The sequence below is a fragment of the Geotrypetes seraphini genome, chromosome 1 (genome assembly GCF_902459505.1).
Source record: "Geotrypetes seraphini chromosome 1, aGeoSer1.1, whole genome shotgun sequence".
Classification (NCBI taxonomy): Eukaryota; Metazoa; Chordata; class Amphibia; order Gymnophiona; family Dermophiidae; genus Geotrypetes; species Geotrypetes seraphini.
In genome coordinates this window covers 533,886,632-533,905,763 of record NC_047084.1, presented here as the reverse complement: position 1 = coordinate 533,905,763, position 19,132 = coordinate 533,886,632, and the positions used below count along the sequence as shown (strand labels likewise).

Here is a 19,132-nt window from a genome sequence, read left to right as displayed (position 1 = left end):
CAAAGAAAAATCTGTTATAGTCTGCTATAAATCTGGTACTATGGAAAATATTTTCTTTTAGTACGACAATAATCATAATCAACTATTTCGACTTGTTTTCTGGTGGGAGACTCTTTGTTTATATTACCAGTATGAGAAAATATTAGCAGAAGAAAAAGGTGATTCCAGGACATCTTTTTTTTTTTTGCATGTTATTATTTATTCATTTTCACATCAAAAACAGAAACTTTGATAAAGGAAATTAAATATACATCTTAAAGGAAATATTACCAATAAGGAAAAGAAAAAGGGTGAAAACATTCACACCTATTAATTATACCTTGAACATAGTCCATAAATAGAGAGGAGAGAAACCATACCCAATCAAGGAAAGTTGAATTTAAGAAATTTCCCGGTCATATATATACATGTCCTACAGAAATACAGAGTTCTTTTGGTTTTATTACATTTAGGCAGTGGTGGAAATTATGGAGGGGTCTGGAGCTTTTATGGCAGCCTTGCATTCCAGAAAAAATTGCAATTGATCTGGTTCATAGAAGATATATTTGTTTGCCTGCTAAGTAATACAACATTTACAAGGAAATCTAAGTTGATAGGTTGCTCCCAGACCCAAAACTGACTGACAAAACGTCAGGAATTTCTTCCGTCTTGCCTGCGTCCACTTTGAAACATCAGGAAAAATCGCAATCTTGTCATAAAATTCAACATTCTCAGTTCTGTTAAAAAGACGAAGAACTGCTTCTTTGTCTTGCATAAAGACAAAGGTCACAAGCAGAGTAGCTCTCACTGAGATTTCAATCTGAGAGGATTCCAACATCCCGGTAAGATCCAAGTCTCCAGGATGTGTAGGTGACTTATCTTTTTCCTCTTTCAACAAATTAAAATAGTACAGTTTCTGCAGGGGAGGTATATTAGTCTCAGAAAATTTCAAAACTGATATCAAAAAAGAATGAGATTGCATTCTAGAAATAGGAAAATTGAGTAGCCTCAAGTTCAAATTCCTATTAGCATTTTCCAAATTTTCAATTTTCCTGATTAATACATTTTTGTCTTCCATCTGAAGATTAGAAACAGCTTTTAATTCTGAGACTGTATTCTCTACTTGGTCCAGTCTACCAGACTGTAGTTGAATCTTTTCCTCACAATTTTTAATTTGAATTGCAGTTTGTTGAGTTGAGGTAATAAACTGGGAGCATACCTGATGAAGACTCTCCATGGCTCCCCACAGCACCTCCATATCCACCACTGCTGGCCTAATCAGGGGTTTCAGGCCCAATCGGGCTCAGCGACAAGTCACTGCCTAACTCCGAGGTCAACCCCCCTCGGAGTACAGAACCGCCCAGTCCAACAGGGACAGCATAGGAAGTAATAGCTGTCTGGTGTGTAACCGAAGATGCAGAGGAGGCAGGAAGGATCTCTCCTCTGTTTTCCCCTACATTTCGGCATTGCAGAAAAGAACTCCATTAAGTAAAGCAGGTAAACGAAAGTTATAATGAATAGAAAAAACGCCAAATTGGAGGTCTCACTCTGACGCCATCTTGGCTTCCTCCCCGATTCCAGGAAATTTAAGAAGGCTTGGGGTCCATTGGAAATTTACGTAAAAGATCTTTAAAATAATTTATGTATATCCCTGTCAGTTTGGAAATTTAATACACATCCAGAAAGAGGGAGGGAGGGGATGGCAAGGGTTTTTTTAAATTCTTGTTTCGTGTAAAGATTAAGTGCTTTTATGGAATTATTGTTAATGTTATTTTCTTTCATGCATTATTGTATGATCTTAAAGAAATTAATAAAAAAGTTGAAACATGACTTGTTTTCTTCAGGAAAAGTGTATCATCTACTGAGACGTAATGGGTAATCTTGAAGGCAACTTAGTAATGTTTGGATAAACAGCAAAGTGATTGGAGTATTGCTGAATGCATACCACTTGCCTCAAATACCATCATATGCCTGTCATATTTCTAGGAAATAGATAAATATGAATTTTTTTATTTTTATTTTTTGTAACATGAAGGAAGGGAAATGGTTTGTGATTTAGTAGATATTGAGAGAGACACCTTGTCTTGTTTGTTTGAATTTAGCTTGCACCTTTTCAATAGTAGCTCAAGACAAGTTACATTCAGAAACAGTAAATGTTTCCCTGTCTGGGGGGCTTACAATCCAAGTTTGCACTTGAGCTGGTAGAGGGTTAAGTAGGGACTTGCCCACAATCACAAGGAACATCATCAGTAGGGTTCAAACAGTTGCTGCAAGACATTCTTTGGAATATATTTTTCCTGTAATAGACCTTTCACACATATACCATTAGATGGTGCTAGTACCCCATGCTAACTGTAGAATATTACTGAAGGACTGAAAGTGAAACAAACTTTTTTTTAAGTCTTGTGATGATTTTGGTATTAGAACATTTTTAGCCAACCTTTTGGCTTCTGTTCCTGATCAGTCCAGTCAAATACAGCTGCTTCTGGATGTACTGGGCCTCGAACCACCATTTGTAACTATCCTTGGTTAACTCTTGTTTTCAAACCATCCTCCCCAACTCCAGTCATTGCAATGTTAGTCCTGGTCCAGGTGCTGCAATTGCATCTTTTTCAGAACCCAATATGTGTGTGTGTCAGAAGACTGTCGAGTCTTGAGAAATACAATAAAGAAATTGAACACCTCAGATCACCTTCACTGTTTTTCTTGACTTTCTACTTTGGGAAGGTACTCCTGTTTCCTTGTAGTGGCAGAAGACTGAATACTAGGGGTGTCTGTAGTACACTGCTTGGGACTCCCTGCCATGGCAGAGTGAATACATTTTTTCTCAGCATCCCCTGCCCTTGCCTACCTACAAATCAGAAGCTGGAGTATGGAAGTGAATAGCACTGCTACTCATCCATCAGGCTGGCCCAAGTCAAAATTCATTCTTCCTTTGTAATGTATCTGTAGCATCATATGAAGTAACACAATTGGTGGTGGTGGATGTTGGATAACTTTATTCCCTAAGTAGCTGAAGTAATTGAAAAACTGTTTTGTGTTTACTCCGATCCCTTTATCTATTATTTACTTAAAGATCAGACACTATTCAGTGCAATACATGGAATAATTGAGGAACTAGGGGGAGGAGGGGGAAGGCTTTCATATCAGTTCATTTTTTGAGTCAGTGGGTGGTCACCAAAAGCTGTAATGAATGTTTCCAAGCTGTTCCCATGATTGTAATGATACCTTGTGGAAAGCTGCAGCTCAATGGAATTATTTTGTGGTATGCCTAGTTTCTTTGTTCATATAAAAGTAATCTGGTTAGTAGGTAGGCTAGTATTACCAAACACAAGCAGCATATTTCATTACTGAAGTTTGGATTTACCTAAATGGATTTTGTAAGTTGTTCTGTATGGCCATTTAAAAGTAGTGCACTCTTTTATAGGCTTTGGAATAGGTTGGGCCACTGTGGCATCAGCAACTTAGAGAATGGCATGGTGACAAAATTTATCACCATGCCCGTCCCCACGGATAACTGCGGGAAACCATCCCCTTGCCATTCTTTAAGGAAAGAGGAAAGAATCAGAGTATGAATGGGCACAACCACTGACCCTCAAGCCTTGCATTGAAGAATGCTGGTATAGAGAAGGACTGAGGTTCAAATAGATACTAAAGAATGACACAGGATTGTAGAGGTCCACCCCTACCCCTCAAGCTCTCATCTCTCTTTTCAGTGCTTTTGCTGTTGTAAAGGATGATAAATTGCAGTAACTGATCTGATTGCCTCCTTTGCATATGCAGCTGTGTTTCTTTGGTTTGTAGAATTAGAGAACATATTAATTTTGCATCAGAATTAGGACTGGAAGTGTTTCCTTAAAAAATCTGGGTGTCAGTCAAAATGTTTCAGAAGTTAGGGTAGAATTCTGATAACTTTTTTTTTGTTGTTGTTGTTCTGTTACTTCTCTCCACTCCTTTTTTTTTTTTTTTCCTTAAGCCATGATGACTGGAGGAAGAGCAACTTGTGAATGCAGTATGACTGTAGGCGAAAGAGTGGAAGAAGGACAGGTAGAAAGGGAAGAGATATAGAGAGGGACTAAGGTGGGAGGGAAAACTAGGTTGATTAGAAGGCGAGAGAGGGCAAGAAGCAAAAAGAGGAATTAAGAGTGGGAAGGAAGACGGTGTTTAGATCAGATGTGTCAAATTTTTATATTTCATTTTAAATTTACATGTGTTTTTATACACCTCAAAGCAAGAGTTTAACAGAAAAATAAAACAAGAAAATAATTATCGCATGTTATCAAATACAGTCCTCAATATAAGGGGTTACTATGCACATAACCCTAAGAAAATGAGATGGCACTTTCAAACAGAGCAATAGATTACCATAGGGGAGATAAGCACATTCAGGGATCAAGTTTTATCCTTGTACAATCTTACCACTTAGGGCTCTTTTTACTAAGGTGCATTAGGGTCTTAATGCGCGGAATAGCTTTGAGCTGGCATTATTCTAGAAGCATACCGCGTGGTGTAGCGCGCGGTAATTATGTGCATGTGCTAAAAACGCTAGCGCACCTTAGTAAAAGGAGCCCTTAGTTGTCAGCTGGGAAGAGTCAAAGAAAATGACATTGTGGTGGTTTTCTTGAAATTTCCATATGTTCATTAAAGTACCAGTAAAAGCCCCCATTTGCAATAATATAGTCTCATTAATAGAAATCATTTCTAATTGGACTCTACCATATCAGGAAAGGCTCAGATCTTCACAGTTAAAAAAATCAATTTCAAAATCCAGTTTCTGTCAAGATCAGTTTTTGTACAAAAAAATGCAGTCAAACTTCCATTTATTGAAGGATCCAACACGGTCCGTGTTTCGGCGTATTTGCCTAACACTACCAAATATTGATTCGCTCAACAATCAGTATCCAAGTTATAGCAAGAGTGAATTTACACCTGCATATTACTAGCTAATGGTTTTTGAATGTCTCGCGCAATATCAGACTATGAACTTTGTCTCCAGGAACTTGTCCAAACCTTTTTCAAACCCAGATATGCTAACTGCTCTTATCACATTTTCTGGCAGTGAGTTCCAGAGCTTAACTAATCTTTGAATGCAAAAATATTTCCTCCTATTTGTTTTAAAAGTATTTTCAAGTAACTTACTTTACAGATTGTAAGTCCTCCTTTTTTAATTAAGCTTCACTGTCTTCCTGTTTGTACTCAATGTTTTTTTTAAAATGTGTACTGTTGTTTTTACAATTATATGATTCAGTACCAATCTATATTCTCTGTTTAGTTTTTCCATTAAATTTTTCTAGAAGCTCTCATGGAAGAAATTCCTTATTGTTACATTTCTGTACTGCAAAAAATGTTAGATGTACTTGATATTTTACTGCTTTCTTTTCCTATCAGGCTGTTAAACTCTGGAATTCTTTGTCATCTGAAATTAGACTTGAATCTTCCTATCTTAGATTCAGGAAAGTATTCTATCTTAGATTCAGAAAAGTATTGAAAGCTTTTTATTTAAGAAGCTTTTATGATTTGTTTTTAGAATGTACTTTTTGTGTATATCTGAGACAATTTTTGTTCCTTTGCATTCATTTTGTAATTCGCTCTAAACCAGGGGTGTCCAGCCCATGGGCCGCATGCGGCCCCAAGAAGTATTTTGTGCGGCCCCACTCACGCTCGAGGGTGATGCGGTGTTTTCTGTCTTGCCGGCGCCCTCCTCCATCTTCCTGCATCGTTCGCTGAAAGCCGCGGGCAGCGGATCCTATGTGCCTCTTGCAGCTGATCCAGAAGTGCTCCTCTGACGTCACAACGTCAGAGGGAACGCTTCCAGATCAGCCGCAGGAGGTGCATGGAAGCTGCTGCCGCGGCTTTCAGCGAATGCTGCAGGAAGATGGAGGAGGGCGCCGGCAAGACAGAAAACACCGCATCACCGAGGCACTCGGCAAGACGGTAAACACATTCGAGCATTGTTGCGGGTGCTGCCTGGGAGGGTGGAGGACATGCAAGACAGGTTGGCCTGTTTGGCCTTCACGGCTGCCTGGATGGTGATAGCCCTTCATTGGAAGAGCTCAACGGTGCCTACCCTGTTTTACTAACTCGGCGCTGGCAGCAATTTGAGGAGGGGTGGGATTGATTTCTCGCAGTGGAGGGAATGGATTGTGCTAGAACTGAGGGGGGAGGGGGCGGTGATTGGATTCCTGGGTGGTTGGGCTGTGGCTTGGATATAGGGAGTTGGGGGCTCCACTTGGTCTTCTAGGTGGTTGGGGAAGGTACCGGGGAGGGGGTCATTGAGTTGTTTCTGGGGGTGGGAGTGGGGAAGGGGGGGTTCTGTTTTGTTCTCTTAAAAATGTTCAACACAGTTCTTGTGCTTGGTGGGACATTGTTGTTTGGTTGTTACTTTTCAGGAGATTGGGTTCCTTGTGTTTTTCTTGTTTCCTATCTGTGTTTAAATAAAGAATGATTAAAAAACCCAAAAAACATCAACGGGCTAAGGAACTGGGAGTTGCAGACACCAGCAGCAGTAGTCCTTCAGGAGAAGGCAGAGAGGGCTGGGGACAGTAGTGAAGGAGACAGAATGAAGGGAAAGATAGAGGGGAGCATGAGCCATAAGATGGAAAAATGAAGGGAGTGAAGGAAAGAGAGGCAGAGGTGAGAGAGATAATAGAAAGGGAGAATTGGGTGTCTGAGAGAGGGAAAGAGATGGTGCAATTGGGGAGAGAGAAGGGGGAAAAACATACTGGGCCGAGGAAGCCTCCTGGACTTTTTTTTAAGTACAGAGGGGGAGGGTATTAAAAGAAGTGCTAGATTGGATGTGGGGAGAGAGCTTATAGGGCCAGAACAGATGACAGAGAGATGATGGCCAGAAACAGGCCAGAGAGATGGTGGGCAATAGTCTGAAGGGAGAAAAGTTGGCCCTGGGATGGTATGGAGGAAGAGGGAAAGAGATACTTGAAGGGAGAACTGTTGGGAAGAGAAAGGGAGAAATGGTGGACCTGGGGAAGGCAGGCAGGCAGGGGGAGAGATGGGATGGGGCAGTTGGAAAGAGAAAGGGAGAGAAGTTGGATTTGGGGATGGAAGAGAGGGAGGGAGAAATATTAGACCTGTGGATGGAAGGGAGAGAGATGCAGCATCTCTCTTTTTTCCCCCTCCATTTCATTGTTCAGCATCAAGGTGGGGGGAGGAAAGAAGAAAAACAGAAAAGAGAGGGAGCAAAATGTTGGACCATGGGGATAAAGCAGCAGAGATGGACCCATAGGATGACAGGAGGGAAGAGAGAACATAAGAAGTTGCCCCCGCTGAGTCAGACCAAGGTCCATCTTGCTCAGCGGTCCGCTCCCGCGGCGGCCCATCAGGCCTAGTGCCTGAACAGTGATCCCTGATTAATTTTATAACTTACCTCTAATCCCATCCCTATAATCTACCTCTACTCTTATCTGTACCCCTCAATCCCTTTGTCTTCCAAGTACCTATCCAAAGCTTCTTTGAACCCCTGTAGCGTGCTCCTGTTTATCACATCCTCCGGTAGTGCGTTCCATGTATCCACCACCCTCTGTGTGAAAAAGAACTTCCTAGCGTTTGTTCTAAACTTCTCCCCTTTCAATTTCTCTGAGTGCCCCCTTGTACTTGTTGATCCCCTTAATTTGAAAAATCTGTCCCTGTCTATTTTTTCTATGCCCTTCATGATCTTGAAGGTTTCTATCATGTCTCCTCTAAGTCTCCGCTTTTCCAGGGAGAAAAGCCCTAGCCTTTTCAGTCTGTCAGTATATGAGAGGTCCTCCATACCCTTTATTAGCTTAGTTGCTCTTCTTTGAACTCTCTCAAGTACCTCCATGTCCTTCTTGAGGTACGGCGACCAGAATTGAACACAGTACTCCAGGTGCGGGCGCACCATAGCACAATACAGTGGCAGGATGACTTCCTTCTTTCTGGTCGTGATACCCTTCTTAATGATACCCAACATTTTGTTTGCTTTCCTTGAGGCTGTTGCACACTGCGCCGACGCCTTCAATGTTGTGCCGAGCTGGGATAAGATGCTAGGAGATGGAAAGAAAAGGACAGGGAATTAAAGCCTGACCAGAGGAGAGATGGAGGGGGATTCATAAAGTGGTGAGCCATGTGGATGAGGTCAAAATGGAGAAGACAAGATGAGTGAGAGAGCAGTGAGTACAGTGGTAGAAATGTGGTAATGGGGAGTAGATAGAAGGGAACAGGAGGCTGGGAAAAGAGTGAGATGGGAAATGGGAGAGCTAGAGACTGAGAGAAGATGGACATTTGAGAGGTAGCTGAACATTTAAAAAGAAGAAGGGTGAGAAAAGAAGGTAAGATTTGAGTGGGAAAGGAATGAGATGAGAAATGGGAGAGCTAGGGACTGAGAGAAGATGGAGAATTGAGAGGTAGCTGAACATTTAAAAAGAAGAAGGGTGAGAAAGGAAGGCAAGATTTGAGTGGACAGAGGCAAAAAAGAAAAGAAAAAGTTAAGAAAGCTGAAAAGTAAAAATCAATACATTGGAGACAGGCATAGGAAGGAAATGGAACGAGAGAAGAGAAGAAAAAAATGGACAGCAGACACTGGAAAGAGAATTAGTTGAAGATAGAGAAAAAACAGAAAGAGAAACTGGGACCAAGATGATGGAATAACAAAACATCCAGTCAACAAGGTAGAAAAAATGGTTTTATTTTGAATGTATTAACTAGAATATGTTAGCTTTGGGATATGTGCATTACAATTATTTTTGTATTCAGTGGCTTTGTCATATACAGCTGATTTGGGGGAGGGACGAGCCCAAAATTAGTGGATGGGCACCAAAGTTTCTCCCTGCCTGAGTGCAATTTATAAATACTTGAGCTAGTGGGAGAGGTGGCTGTCAGTTGGTGAGGCTTGGGGATCCCTACTAGCTACAACAGGGGAGATGTTCATTTTGAGGGAGCCTAAGCTCAAAGTGGGTGGCCCAAAAAAGCAGTAATATTTACCCTGATTAAAAGATCCTCCACGTGCACTCCTTACAGCTGATTCAGCATCCCCGCTCTTATGAGACTCACCTCTGAAGAGGCTCACCGTAGCTATAATAGAAGTGAATGGGAGAACCAGGAGTGCACATCCCTGCTCATCAGAGTGGGGATGCAGAAGCCTGTGGCTGCTCCCACTGTCAGCGGTGCACGTGGAGGATCACTCAGCCAGGGTAAGTATTACTGCTTTTTTGGGTTCCTTTCCACAGTGTCCCTTTAATGAAGGTTTATTATTAGATACGTACATCTTCTATATTAGTGATTGCAAATTTGGGACCTGCTCAACCTTTTTTTTTGCTCATCGGCTAGTGTTAATGTTTGTGCAGCCCCAGAAAAATTTTTTTCGGCCAATGCGGCCCAGGGAAACCAAAAGGTTGGACATCCCTGCTCTAAACCATTTTGCTGAGATGTGAAAAACATGTATTTATATTATGATTACTTGTGACCTGGATTGGCCAATGCTGGAAACTGTATCATGGCTAGGTCGATCTTTGGTCTGATAGAGCAACTCTTCTGATAACATAAAATTATTTAATCTCCTCCATTGTTCCCTTTTTGCAGATCATTGGCTAATTATTTAAATACTAGACCTACAGATCCATGGGGAACTCCACTATTTACCCTTCTCCACTGGAAAAAAAATGATTTAATCCTCTGTGCTTCCTATCTTTTAGCTACATAGAAACATAGAAAATGATGGCAGAAAAGGGCCACGGCCCATCTAGTCTGCCCACAATCCACAATATGAATGCTTTGTTCTTTACGAGGAATTTTATTATATGTCTTCTAGAAATCATCTGTATTATATTGACTGTTTTACCTTTATCCACTCAGAGAATAGTTAAACTCTGGAACGCATTGCCAGAGGTTGTGGTAAGAGCGGATAACGTAGCTGGTTTTAAGTAAGGTTTGGCCAATTTTCTGGAGGAAAAGTCTATAGTCTGTTATTGAGAAAGACATGGGGGAAGCCACTGCTTGCTCTGGATCGATAGCATGGAATCTTGCTACTCTTTGAGTTTGGCCAGGTATTAGTGACCTGGATTGGCCACCGTGAGGACAGGCTACTGAGCTTTACCCAGTAAGGCTATTCTTATGTTCTTAGATCAGTAAGACATGGCATATCGTGCCAGATTCATGCTGGCTTAAGCTATGTTTTATCCATGCGACTTGTAGTTTTGTTCTTAACAATAGTTTCTACAAATTCTAACCAAAAATTCATTGTTTCACAGTTTATTCACAGGTAGATTAATGAAATATGTATTACCCTTGGACAAGCAAGCAGCATATTCTCACATTCTCATCCACGGAGCTTAGTACGGGCAGTGCTAAAAGTGTACTGTCACTTTAAACTATTCTTAAGAAGCTTCGAGACTGTCAATACTGCGCATGCATGAGTGCCTTCCCACCCGATGTCAGCTTATGGTTCCTCAGTTCTTCTTTTTCTGCGAAGTGAAGAATTAGATTTTTGGACTTTGTCCAAATCGAGTTGCTTTTCCAGTCAACATACTTTTTGCCTTTCGACTCAGTTTTCTTTTCTTTTAAATATTTTTCTTCGATTCTTTTCCTAAAAAAAAAAAGTTAATTTTACTTCTATGGGTTCAAAAAGTGCACTTCTTGCCAACGGCCCATTTCCATCACTGACCTGCACAGTTAGTGCATTGTTCTACTTTACAAAAACACCAGGGTGTGAAGACCTCACCATGGATAAGTTTTGGCACCACCTCTTCCAGAACTTGTATGTTGACCAGCAGAGTTCTCAGCTACAATTTCTGTGTCATTTTATCTTAACTCATAAAGAAGTTGGCTGATTTTGAACAATATATCCCATCTGAGTATCTTCCAGAGTTCCAGGAGACTACTCATAACCTACTCTAGATCAGAAAGTTTATGGCAAGATCAGCTTTCGATGCATTTGATGTGACATCCAGAGTATCAGCTATGTCTATCGCTATGAGACATCTTGCATGGCTGCAAGTCTCTGACTTGGACATTAACATTCAAAATCATCTAGCAAATATTCCTTGTGGCAAAGAAGTCTTTGGGGACAAAGTTGAGGATGCCATCCAAAGACTTACGCGACATGAACAAAGCTGGAACACCTTAATGGGTTCCAAGGCTAAAACGCAGCCATCTTAGTCTTCCCAGAGACCTACTTCCTCTTCCCATAAGAGGCATTATCCAACCATCTCATCCTCTTCCAAACCCCCACCACAGAAGAGGCAGAAATCACAGAAGCCTCAAAAGCCTCAGACTTCAGCTCCTCAAAAACCAGCACAGTCTTTTTGACATGCTTCTAGAGAACATAGCTGCTATACCCCCATCTCAGCCACCTCCCTAACCCATTGGAGGCCAGCTTCTTTTATATCATAAATGCTGGACTCTCATTGCCACAGACACCTGAGTCCTCAAAGTCATACAGGAGGGTTACTCTCCATTTTATCACCATTCCTCCAGACAACCCTCCAAAAAAGTCCTCTTTCACATTTCAACAGACGTCCCTTCTTCTTTAGGAAATGGAATCTCCTCTTCAACTAAATACATTAAAGTCAGTACCCTCTTCCCAGAAAAATCATGGGTTCTACTCCAGGTATTTCCTAATTCCAAAGAAAACAGGAGGTCTTTGTCCCATTCTCGACCTCCAAGATCTCAACAAATATTTGCTCAAAGAGAAGTTTCACATGCTATCCCTGAGGACTCTATACCCATTTCTAGAACAAAATGATTGGCTGTGCTCTCTAGACCTCAGAGAGGCCTAGACACACATTCCCATCCATCCAGACCACAGAAAGTTTCTTCATTTTCATGTAGATGATTGTCATCTTCAATACAAAGTTCTACCATTCAGCCTCGCTTCATCTCCAAGAGTATTCAGAAAGTGCCTAGTGGTGGTAACAGCAATCCTGCACTCCTACGAGTTTCAAGTGTTTCCTTATCTAGATAATTGGTTTGTAAAAGCTGCATTGCCTCAAGCAGTACAATCAGCTACACAAGTTGCCATAGCTTTTCTCCAGCTTCTAGGGTTCAAAGTAAATTTTCCAAAGTCTCATCTTCAATCCGCTCAAATGTTGGAGTTCATAGGAGCCATGTTCAACATGAGTCTTCTACAAGCTTTCTTACCCCAACAAAGACAAAACACCTTGCTTCAACTTTGCACGCATGTCATCTCTACAAAACATCTCAGCAAGACAAATAATGTGTCTCAAGGGTCATATGGCATCCACAGTTCATGTAACTCCTTTTGCTCTACTTCATCTAATATCAGATCAGTGGAACCTGGCATCTCAGTGATCTCAAGCCATGGATACCTTATCCCAATGGATCAAAATCATCTTGCCTCTTCGTCAATCTCTTCAGTGGTAGTTGAATCTGTCAAATCTCTCCAGAGGTTTGCTATTTCACATTCATCCACATCAGAGAGTACTCATGACAGACGCCTCCACATATGAATGGGAAGCTCTGGTCTGCTCGAAAGAAGACACATCATATCAACCTGTTAGAACTACAGACAATTTGCAATGCCCTGAAAACATTTCAGGATTGTCTTTCAACCAAGTCCTTCGAACAGATAACCAAGTGGCCATGTACTACATCAACAAGCAGGGGGGAATGGGCTCTCGTCCTCTATGTCAAGAAGTTGAGCACATTTGGAACTGGGCAATTCCTCAAAACATATTTCTCAAAGCCATGTATGTCCAAGGTAAACAGAATGCCATAGCTGACAAGCTCAGCAGATTTCTTCAGCACATGAGTGAACTCTCAACTCCAAAGTCTTATGCCACATCTTTTCAAATTGGGGAACTCCTTAGATAGATCTGTTAGCATCTCCCCTCAACCACAAGATACCTCTTTTCTGTTCCCGGCAGTACTCTTCTCGTCTGGAAGCAGATGCATTTCTTCTGGATTGATCACGCAAGTTCTTGTATGCATAGCCGCCAATCCCTTTGGTTTTGAAGACGTTAATCAAACTCAAACAAGAGTCAGCCACCATGATCCTAATAGCTCCTTTGTGGCCCAGACAGTCTTGGTTTTCCCTTCTATTTCAATTAAGTGTAAGGATCCAATTACATTACAGATCTTTCCATCTCTACTCACTCAGTCAAGGTTCTCTTTTACATCCCAGTCTGCAATCTCTGCACCTAACAGCTTGGTACCTCTCAACCTGACTTCAGCAGATTATAATCTTTTTGATTCAGAACAAGCTTCCAGAAAGCCTTCTACTCAGCAGTGCTATTGACTTAAATGGACATGCTTCATTTCGTGGTGTAATCTCCATCAACTCGATCCCTCCACGTTTCCTCTTTCTTAAGTATTATTTATTTTAAAATTTTATGAATCACTTAAATCTATAAACATTTACATCTACAATTTCAAACACAAACAAACATAGATTACTACCTTCTCCATTTATCCAACTCTGGATTTAAGACCACTTCGGTTAGAGTTCATCTCAGTGCTATTGGTGCTTACCATGCTCCTTTCAATAATAAACCATTAACTACTCATCCACTTGTTTCCCGATTTATGAAAGGACTTTTGGACTCCAAACCTCTACTAAAACTGCCTCCAATTATCTGGGATCTCAATGTAATCCTCACTAGTCTGATGAAGCCACCATTTGAACCATTAGCAACTACTCATCTTAAGTTTCTCACTTGATCTGTGCCACGTGTGTCACGTCTGCTTCTCAAGTGAGTAAACTACAGATGCTGGACTTTCATTACCACAGACACCATTTACAGTATTTCATCATAATAAAGTGATTCTTAGAACTCATCCTAAATTCCTTCCCAAAATTGTTACTGAATTTCACCTGAATCAATCCATTGTGCTGCCTGTATTCTTTCCAAAGCCTCATTCTCATCCTGGAGAAACTGCTCTTCATACATTGGATTGTAAACGTGCCTTGGCTTACTACATACAGAGAACTAAGCCACACAGGTCTTCACCTCAACTATTCATCTCTTTTGATCCTAACAGGTTGGGTCCACCTGTAACCAAACAAACTGTTTTCACATGCTTAGCGACCTGCATTTCCTTCTGCTATTCTCAAGCTAACTGCAGCTCAAAGGTCATGTTACAGCACACAAAGTTCAAGCTATGGCAGCATCAGTGGCTTTTTTTGTGCTCCACTCCCATTGAAGATATTTGCAAAGCAGCTACTTGGTCTTCAATTCACACATTTACATTTCACAACTGTCTAGAGTCCTATTCCAGATGAGATGGTCATTTCGGCCAAGCAGTTTTACAGAATTTGGTTTTTTCCCTAATGGCCAACTCTCCCACCATCCTGTTCAGCAAGCTAGGGAGTCACACATGTGAGAGTATGCTGCCTGCTTGTCCAAGAATAAAGCACAGTTACTTACTGTAACAGGTATTATCCGGGGTAGTGCTGCTCAATTCGTGATGCGACAAAAGGGCAGGGGACCCTGGCAAGCGAGTTATCAGAAGACAACCAGAGCCTGGGAACAACATGATTTTAATAATGACCAGACAACAAAAAGTAGGAAAAAAAAAATTTATTTTCTGTTTTGTGATTACAATATGTCAGATTTGAATCGCAAATGTGAGCTAGGATTTAACAGAGAGAGGAAAGGTCTCGTTTGTTTGTTTATTTTGCTTACACCACAGTGCCAGTGTGGGTAGGAGAGGGCAAAGGGGGTGAATAGGCTATAAAATAATCCCACCAGGATGTCTGAAAAAAATACCCAATTGGGCAGAAAAATCGATTCAAAAGGCTGAATCAAATCGAAATATTTTTTCCTGAATCAGGCAGCACTAATCCGGGGACAGCATGCAGATAATCTCACATCCCTCCCACCTTCTCTGGTTGGCTTCTTAGCTTGCTTATGAAACTGTGAGCCGACAGCTGGGAAGGCACTTGCGTCTTAAGTTTTAAAACAAAGTTTTAAGACAAAGCGTCTTAAGTTTTAAAATGGCAATACACTTTTAGCACTGTCCATACCGGGCTCCGTGGATGAAGTCACCCACATGTGAGAATATCTGCTTGCTCTCCCCGGATAACACCTATTAAGGTAAGTAACTGTGTTTTTCAATCATTTGTCAAACTGATTATCTGGAAACAAAATTCATAATGTTTAAACTTTATGAAAGCTTCAGTACATAACAGTAGAATATAAACAAAGCTGTTAAACTGTTTTTGGCCAGTTACAGTTGTATAAACCGAGTCGTAAAATGAATTGCCCCGAGTCATCTTAAATCACTAACAGAGATGACTTCTGTATTAGAATGGCTTCTGTGTTCTGTGTCAGAATGCCCTGTCGGGTGAATTAAGTTTCCTTCATATACTATAGCTTATTTGTTTGGATCGCCAAATTCCATAAATGTGTTGTTAAGTTTCACTGTTTTTTCCATCTGTGCTTGACTTGATCAGAGCTATTTTAGGCATATAATACAACTTAAGGGTAGACTTTCAAAGGCCTAGGTGCTTTTGATATGGTTATAAATGGAGCTTCCTAAGTCACCCATATCTGGTTAAAAATCATCTTTTTAGCCATCATGGATATAGCTGGTAAAATAATTTTTGTCCAGTTAAAATACCAAAAAACAGCATTCCCAATATTCAGTGGAAGAGCTGAGGTGAACCTGTGTGGTCACTTTTTCAAAGAATGTGGTTTCTAGAAAAGATAGCAGGATTACTACATGAATTAAATGCTTCACTGAATGCTGTCTGCATAAAAATGATAGCTGAGCTTTAAAGATAAAATTGCAAACAGGCTAGGAAATGAGCCTATATACTTAGCAAAAGTGTGGTCAGATGGGTAAAGGAAAGCAAAAGAGGAAGGAACCAGAGACTGCAGTATAATTTTTAGAATGGACTTGAGATACAAGTTTAGTGTGTCAAAAGCAGTACCGAGTCTGGGAGTAAGAGCTTTGACAAGCTTAAAAGTGATAAATCCCCTGAACCGGATGGAATTCACCTGAGAGTCTTAACAGAACTGAAGGTTGAAATCGGAGAACTATTGCAAAAACTTTCCAACCTGTCAATTAGAACTGTACAGATACCGGATGACTGTAAGATAGCGAATGTCACGCCAGTTTTCAAAAAAGGATCAAGAGGAGAACCGGGCAACTACAGACCTGTGAATTTTATGTCTGTCCCTGGAAAGGTGGTTGAAGCACTGATTAAAGATAGCATAGTCCGGCACTTGGATACACATGACCTGATGAGAGCCAGTCAACATGGCTTCAGGAAAGGGAAATCATGTTTGACGAATTTACTTCAATTTTGTGAACAAACAAATTGATAGTGGAGAACCGGTGGACATAATATACTTGGACTTCCAGAAAGCGTTCGACAAGGTTCCATATAAAAGACTTCTCAGGAAACTACAAAGCCATGGAATAGAGGGAGATGTAGTAAGATGGGTAGGCAAATGGTTGGAGAGCAGAAAGCAGAGAGTGGGCATAAATGGGAGGTTCTCTGACTGGGAGAAGGTGACTAGCGGTGTGCCTCAGGGCTCGGTACTTGGGCCCATCTTATTTAATATTTTCATCAATGACCTGGAAGAAAGAACATCCAGTGAGATCATCAAGTTTGCAGATGACATAAAGCTATGCCGGGCATTCAGGTCGCAGAAGGATAACGAGGAACTCCAGAGTGACTTGTGTCAGTTAGAGAAATGGGCAGAGAAATGGCAGATGAAGTTTAATGTGGAAAAGTGCAAAGTAATGCATTTAGGCAGAAAGAACAAGGAACACGAGTATAAAATGTCAGGTGCAACTCTGGGTAAAAGCGAACAAGAAAAGGACCTGGGTGTACTGATAGATAGGACCCTGAAACCGTGCTCACAATTCGCGGCAGCGGCAAAGAAAGCAAATAGAATGTTAGGCATGATAAAGAAGGGAATCACGAGTAGATCAGAGAGGGTTATAATGCCGCTTTATAGAGCAATGGTCAGACCACTCTTGGAATACTGTGTCCAACATTGGTTTCCCAACCTAAAGAAGGATATAAAACTGCTGGAGAGGGTGCAGAGCCGAGCAACAAAGCTGGTTAAAGGTATGGAGAACTTGGAATACGAGGAACGACTTAGGAGACTGGGATTGTTCTCCCTTGGGAAGAGGAGACTACGAGGGGATATGATCGAGACTTTCAAAATACTGAAAGGAATCGACAAAATAGAGCAGGAAAATAAGTTATTTACAATGTCCAATGTGACACTGACAAGAGGACATGGACTGAAGCTGGGGAGGGACAAGTTCAGGACAAATATCAGGAAGTTCTACTTCACACAGCGAGTGGTAGACACCTGGAATGCTCTCCCAGAGGAGGTTATTGCAGAATCCATTGTCCTAGGATTCAAAAGCAAACTAGATGCACATCTCCTTACGAGAGGCATAGAGGGATATGGATGCCTAAAATTACGCCAGGGGTACACCTGGCTGGGCCTCCGCGTGTGCGGATCGCCGGACTTGATGGACAGAAGGTCTGACCGGAGATGGCGGTTCTTATGTTATGAAATCATGTACTATACCTGTTTGTTTATTTTGAGAATTAAGAATCTGCCAGTCCTAAAACCTTGTTCTTGGCAGCTAACAGTTTTAAAATACAGCAGAACAAATAGACATGACTGACTGCAAAATACTTGCATCCTGATGTGAAGATCACATGTGAATAAGGTAAAGTGATTGTATTTAAGATTAATTTCATTTACCAAAAGCCATCTCAGAGTGGGTTTTTTTTTCTGCAAAAACAGAGCATTCTTTTCAATCCTCAGGTCAAGCAGAACTGCCACTGAAAATGATCTTTCATATCTTCATCAAATTTGAAGCTCTGAGCAGAGAAATCTGTAAACTGACATGGTGGGGGGAATTGAGGTTTAAGCCACACCTGGGCTCTTGTTTTGATCATTTTACAGTGCCAAGAATCCTTACTAAAGGTGCTGGAGGCTTTTTGAAGAGAGCTACCTTGTTGGCCTGGGGAAAGTATCCTGGTGAATTGTCCTTAGAGTACACCCCTCCCCAACATGGCACAAGAAATGGACTATCATAAGGGATTGATGTTTCAGTGCACTTGGGAGCCCTTTTAGAATTCTTTGCCTTGTGTAGCTTATAGTAGGTAAATTTGCCAAAGATAAACAATTAACAGCTCTTTTATCTTTTACCACAGTGATGCAGTATTAGTTTCCTGTCTGCCTTGTCTGTTTAGATCTGTGGTCTCAAACTCAAACCCTTTGCAGGGCCACATTTTGGATTTGTAGGTACTTGGTGGGCCTCAGAAAAAAATAGTTAATGTCTTATTAAAGAAATGCCAATTTTGCATGAGATAAAATTCTTTATACAGTAGTTTATAAATCTTTCCTTTTGGCTAAGTCTTAATAATAATATTGTAATTTATAGTTAAAGAGACATATGATCAAGAAACTGTTTTATTTTACTTTTGTGATTATGATAAACATACCGAGGGCCTCAAAATAGTACCTGGCGGGCCGCATGTAACACCCCCCCGGCCCACGAATTTGAAACCACTGGTTTAGATTGTAAGCACCATTGAGCAAGGACTCTCTCTTTCGTGAATCTCTACAGCAGAATTTATCAACTTCTTCAAGCCAAGTACCCCCCTAATAAATGTCAACCGAGTACCCCACCCAAACTTCACCACAGACCCGCATGCTCCACCCCTAACCCCACCCCCCTAATAATAGTACTAATTGTAATGCAATTTCTTCCATCCATTTTTTTATATACATACAATATAATCTTAATACATAATGGCAACCACAAAATTTAAAAAAAACACAAAGCATACTGTACACAGAGAAAATGTTAATTATCATTTATATTTAGGGTTTTTTTTCAAAGAGGTCAAAGCAGATGTCTTTAAAATATGCAATGTCACCTCAGTAACAACTATAGAAAAATAGACAAATATAGTGAAAAATATAGACAGCAGATATAAATTCTCAAAACTGACACATTTCGATCACTAAATTGAAAATTAAATCATTTTTCCTGCCTTTGCTGTCTGGTGATTTCATGAGCCTCTGGTTGTACTTCCTTCTGACTATGCATCCAATATTTCTTTCTTTCTGCCTCCTGCATGCTTCTTCTCCTCTGGACCTCGTTCCCTTCCCCAGCCAACATTTCTCTGTCCCTCCATGAATCTGTAGATGGTACCGATAGAGATTTTTTTTTTCTAACT

General features: G+C 40.9%; 1 protein-coding gene across 3 annotated transcripts in view; it reads left to right on the top strand.

The window, feature by feature from the left end:
* Positions 1-19,132, top strand: part of AP3S1 (adaptor related protein complex 3 subunit sigma 1) — a 136,617-nt gene that overhangs the window by 60,171 nt on the left and 57,314 nt on the right. The gene's annotated exons all lie outside the window — the stretch shown is intronic.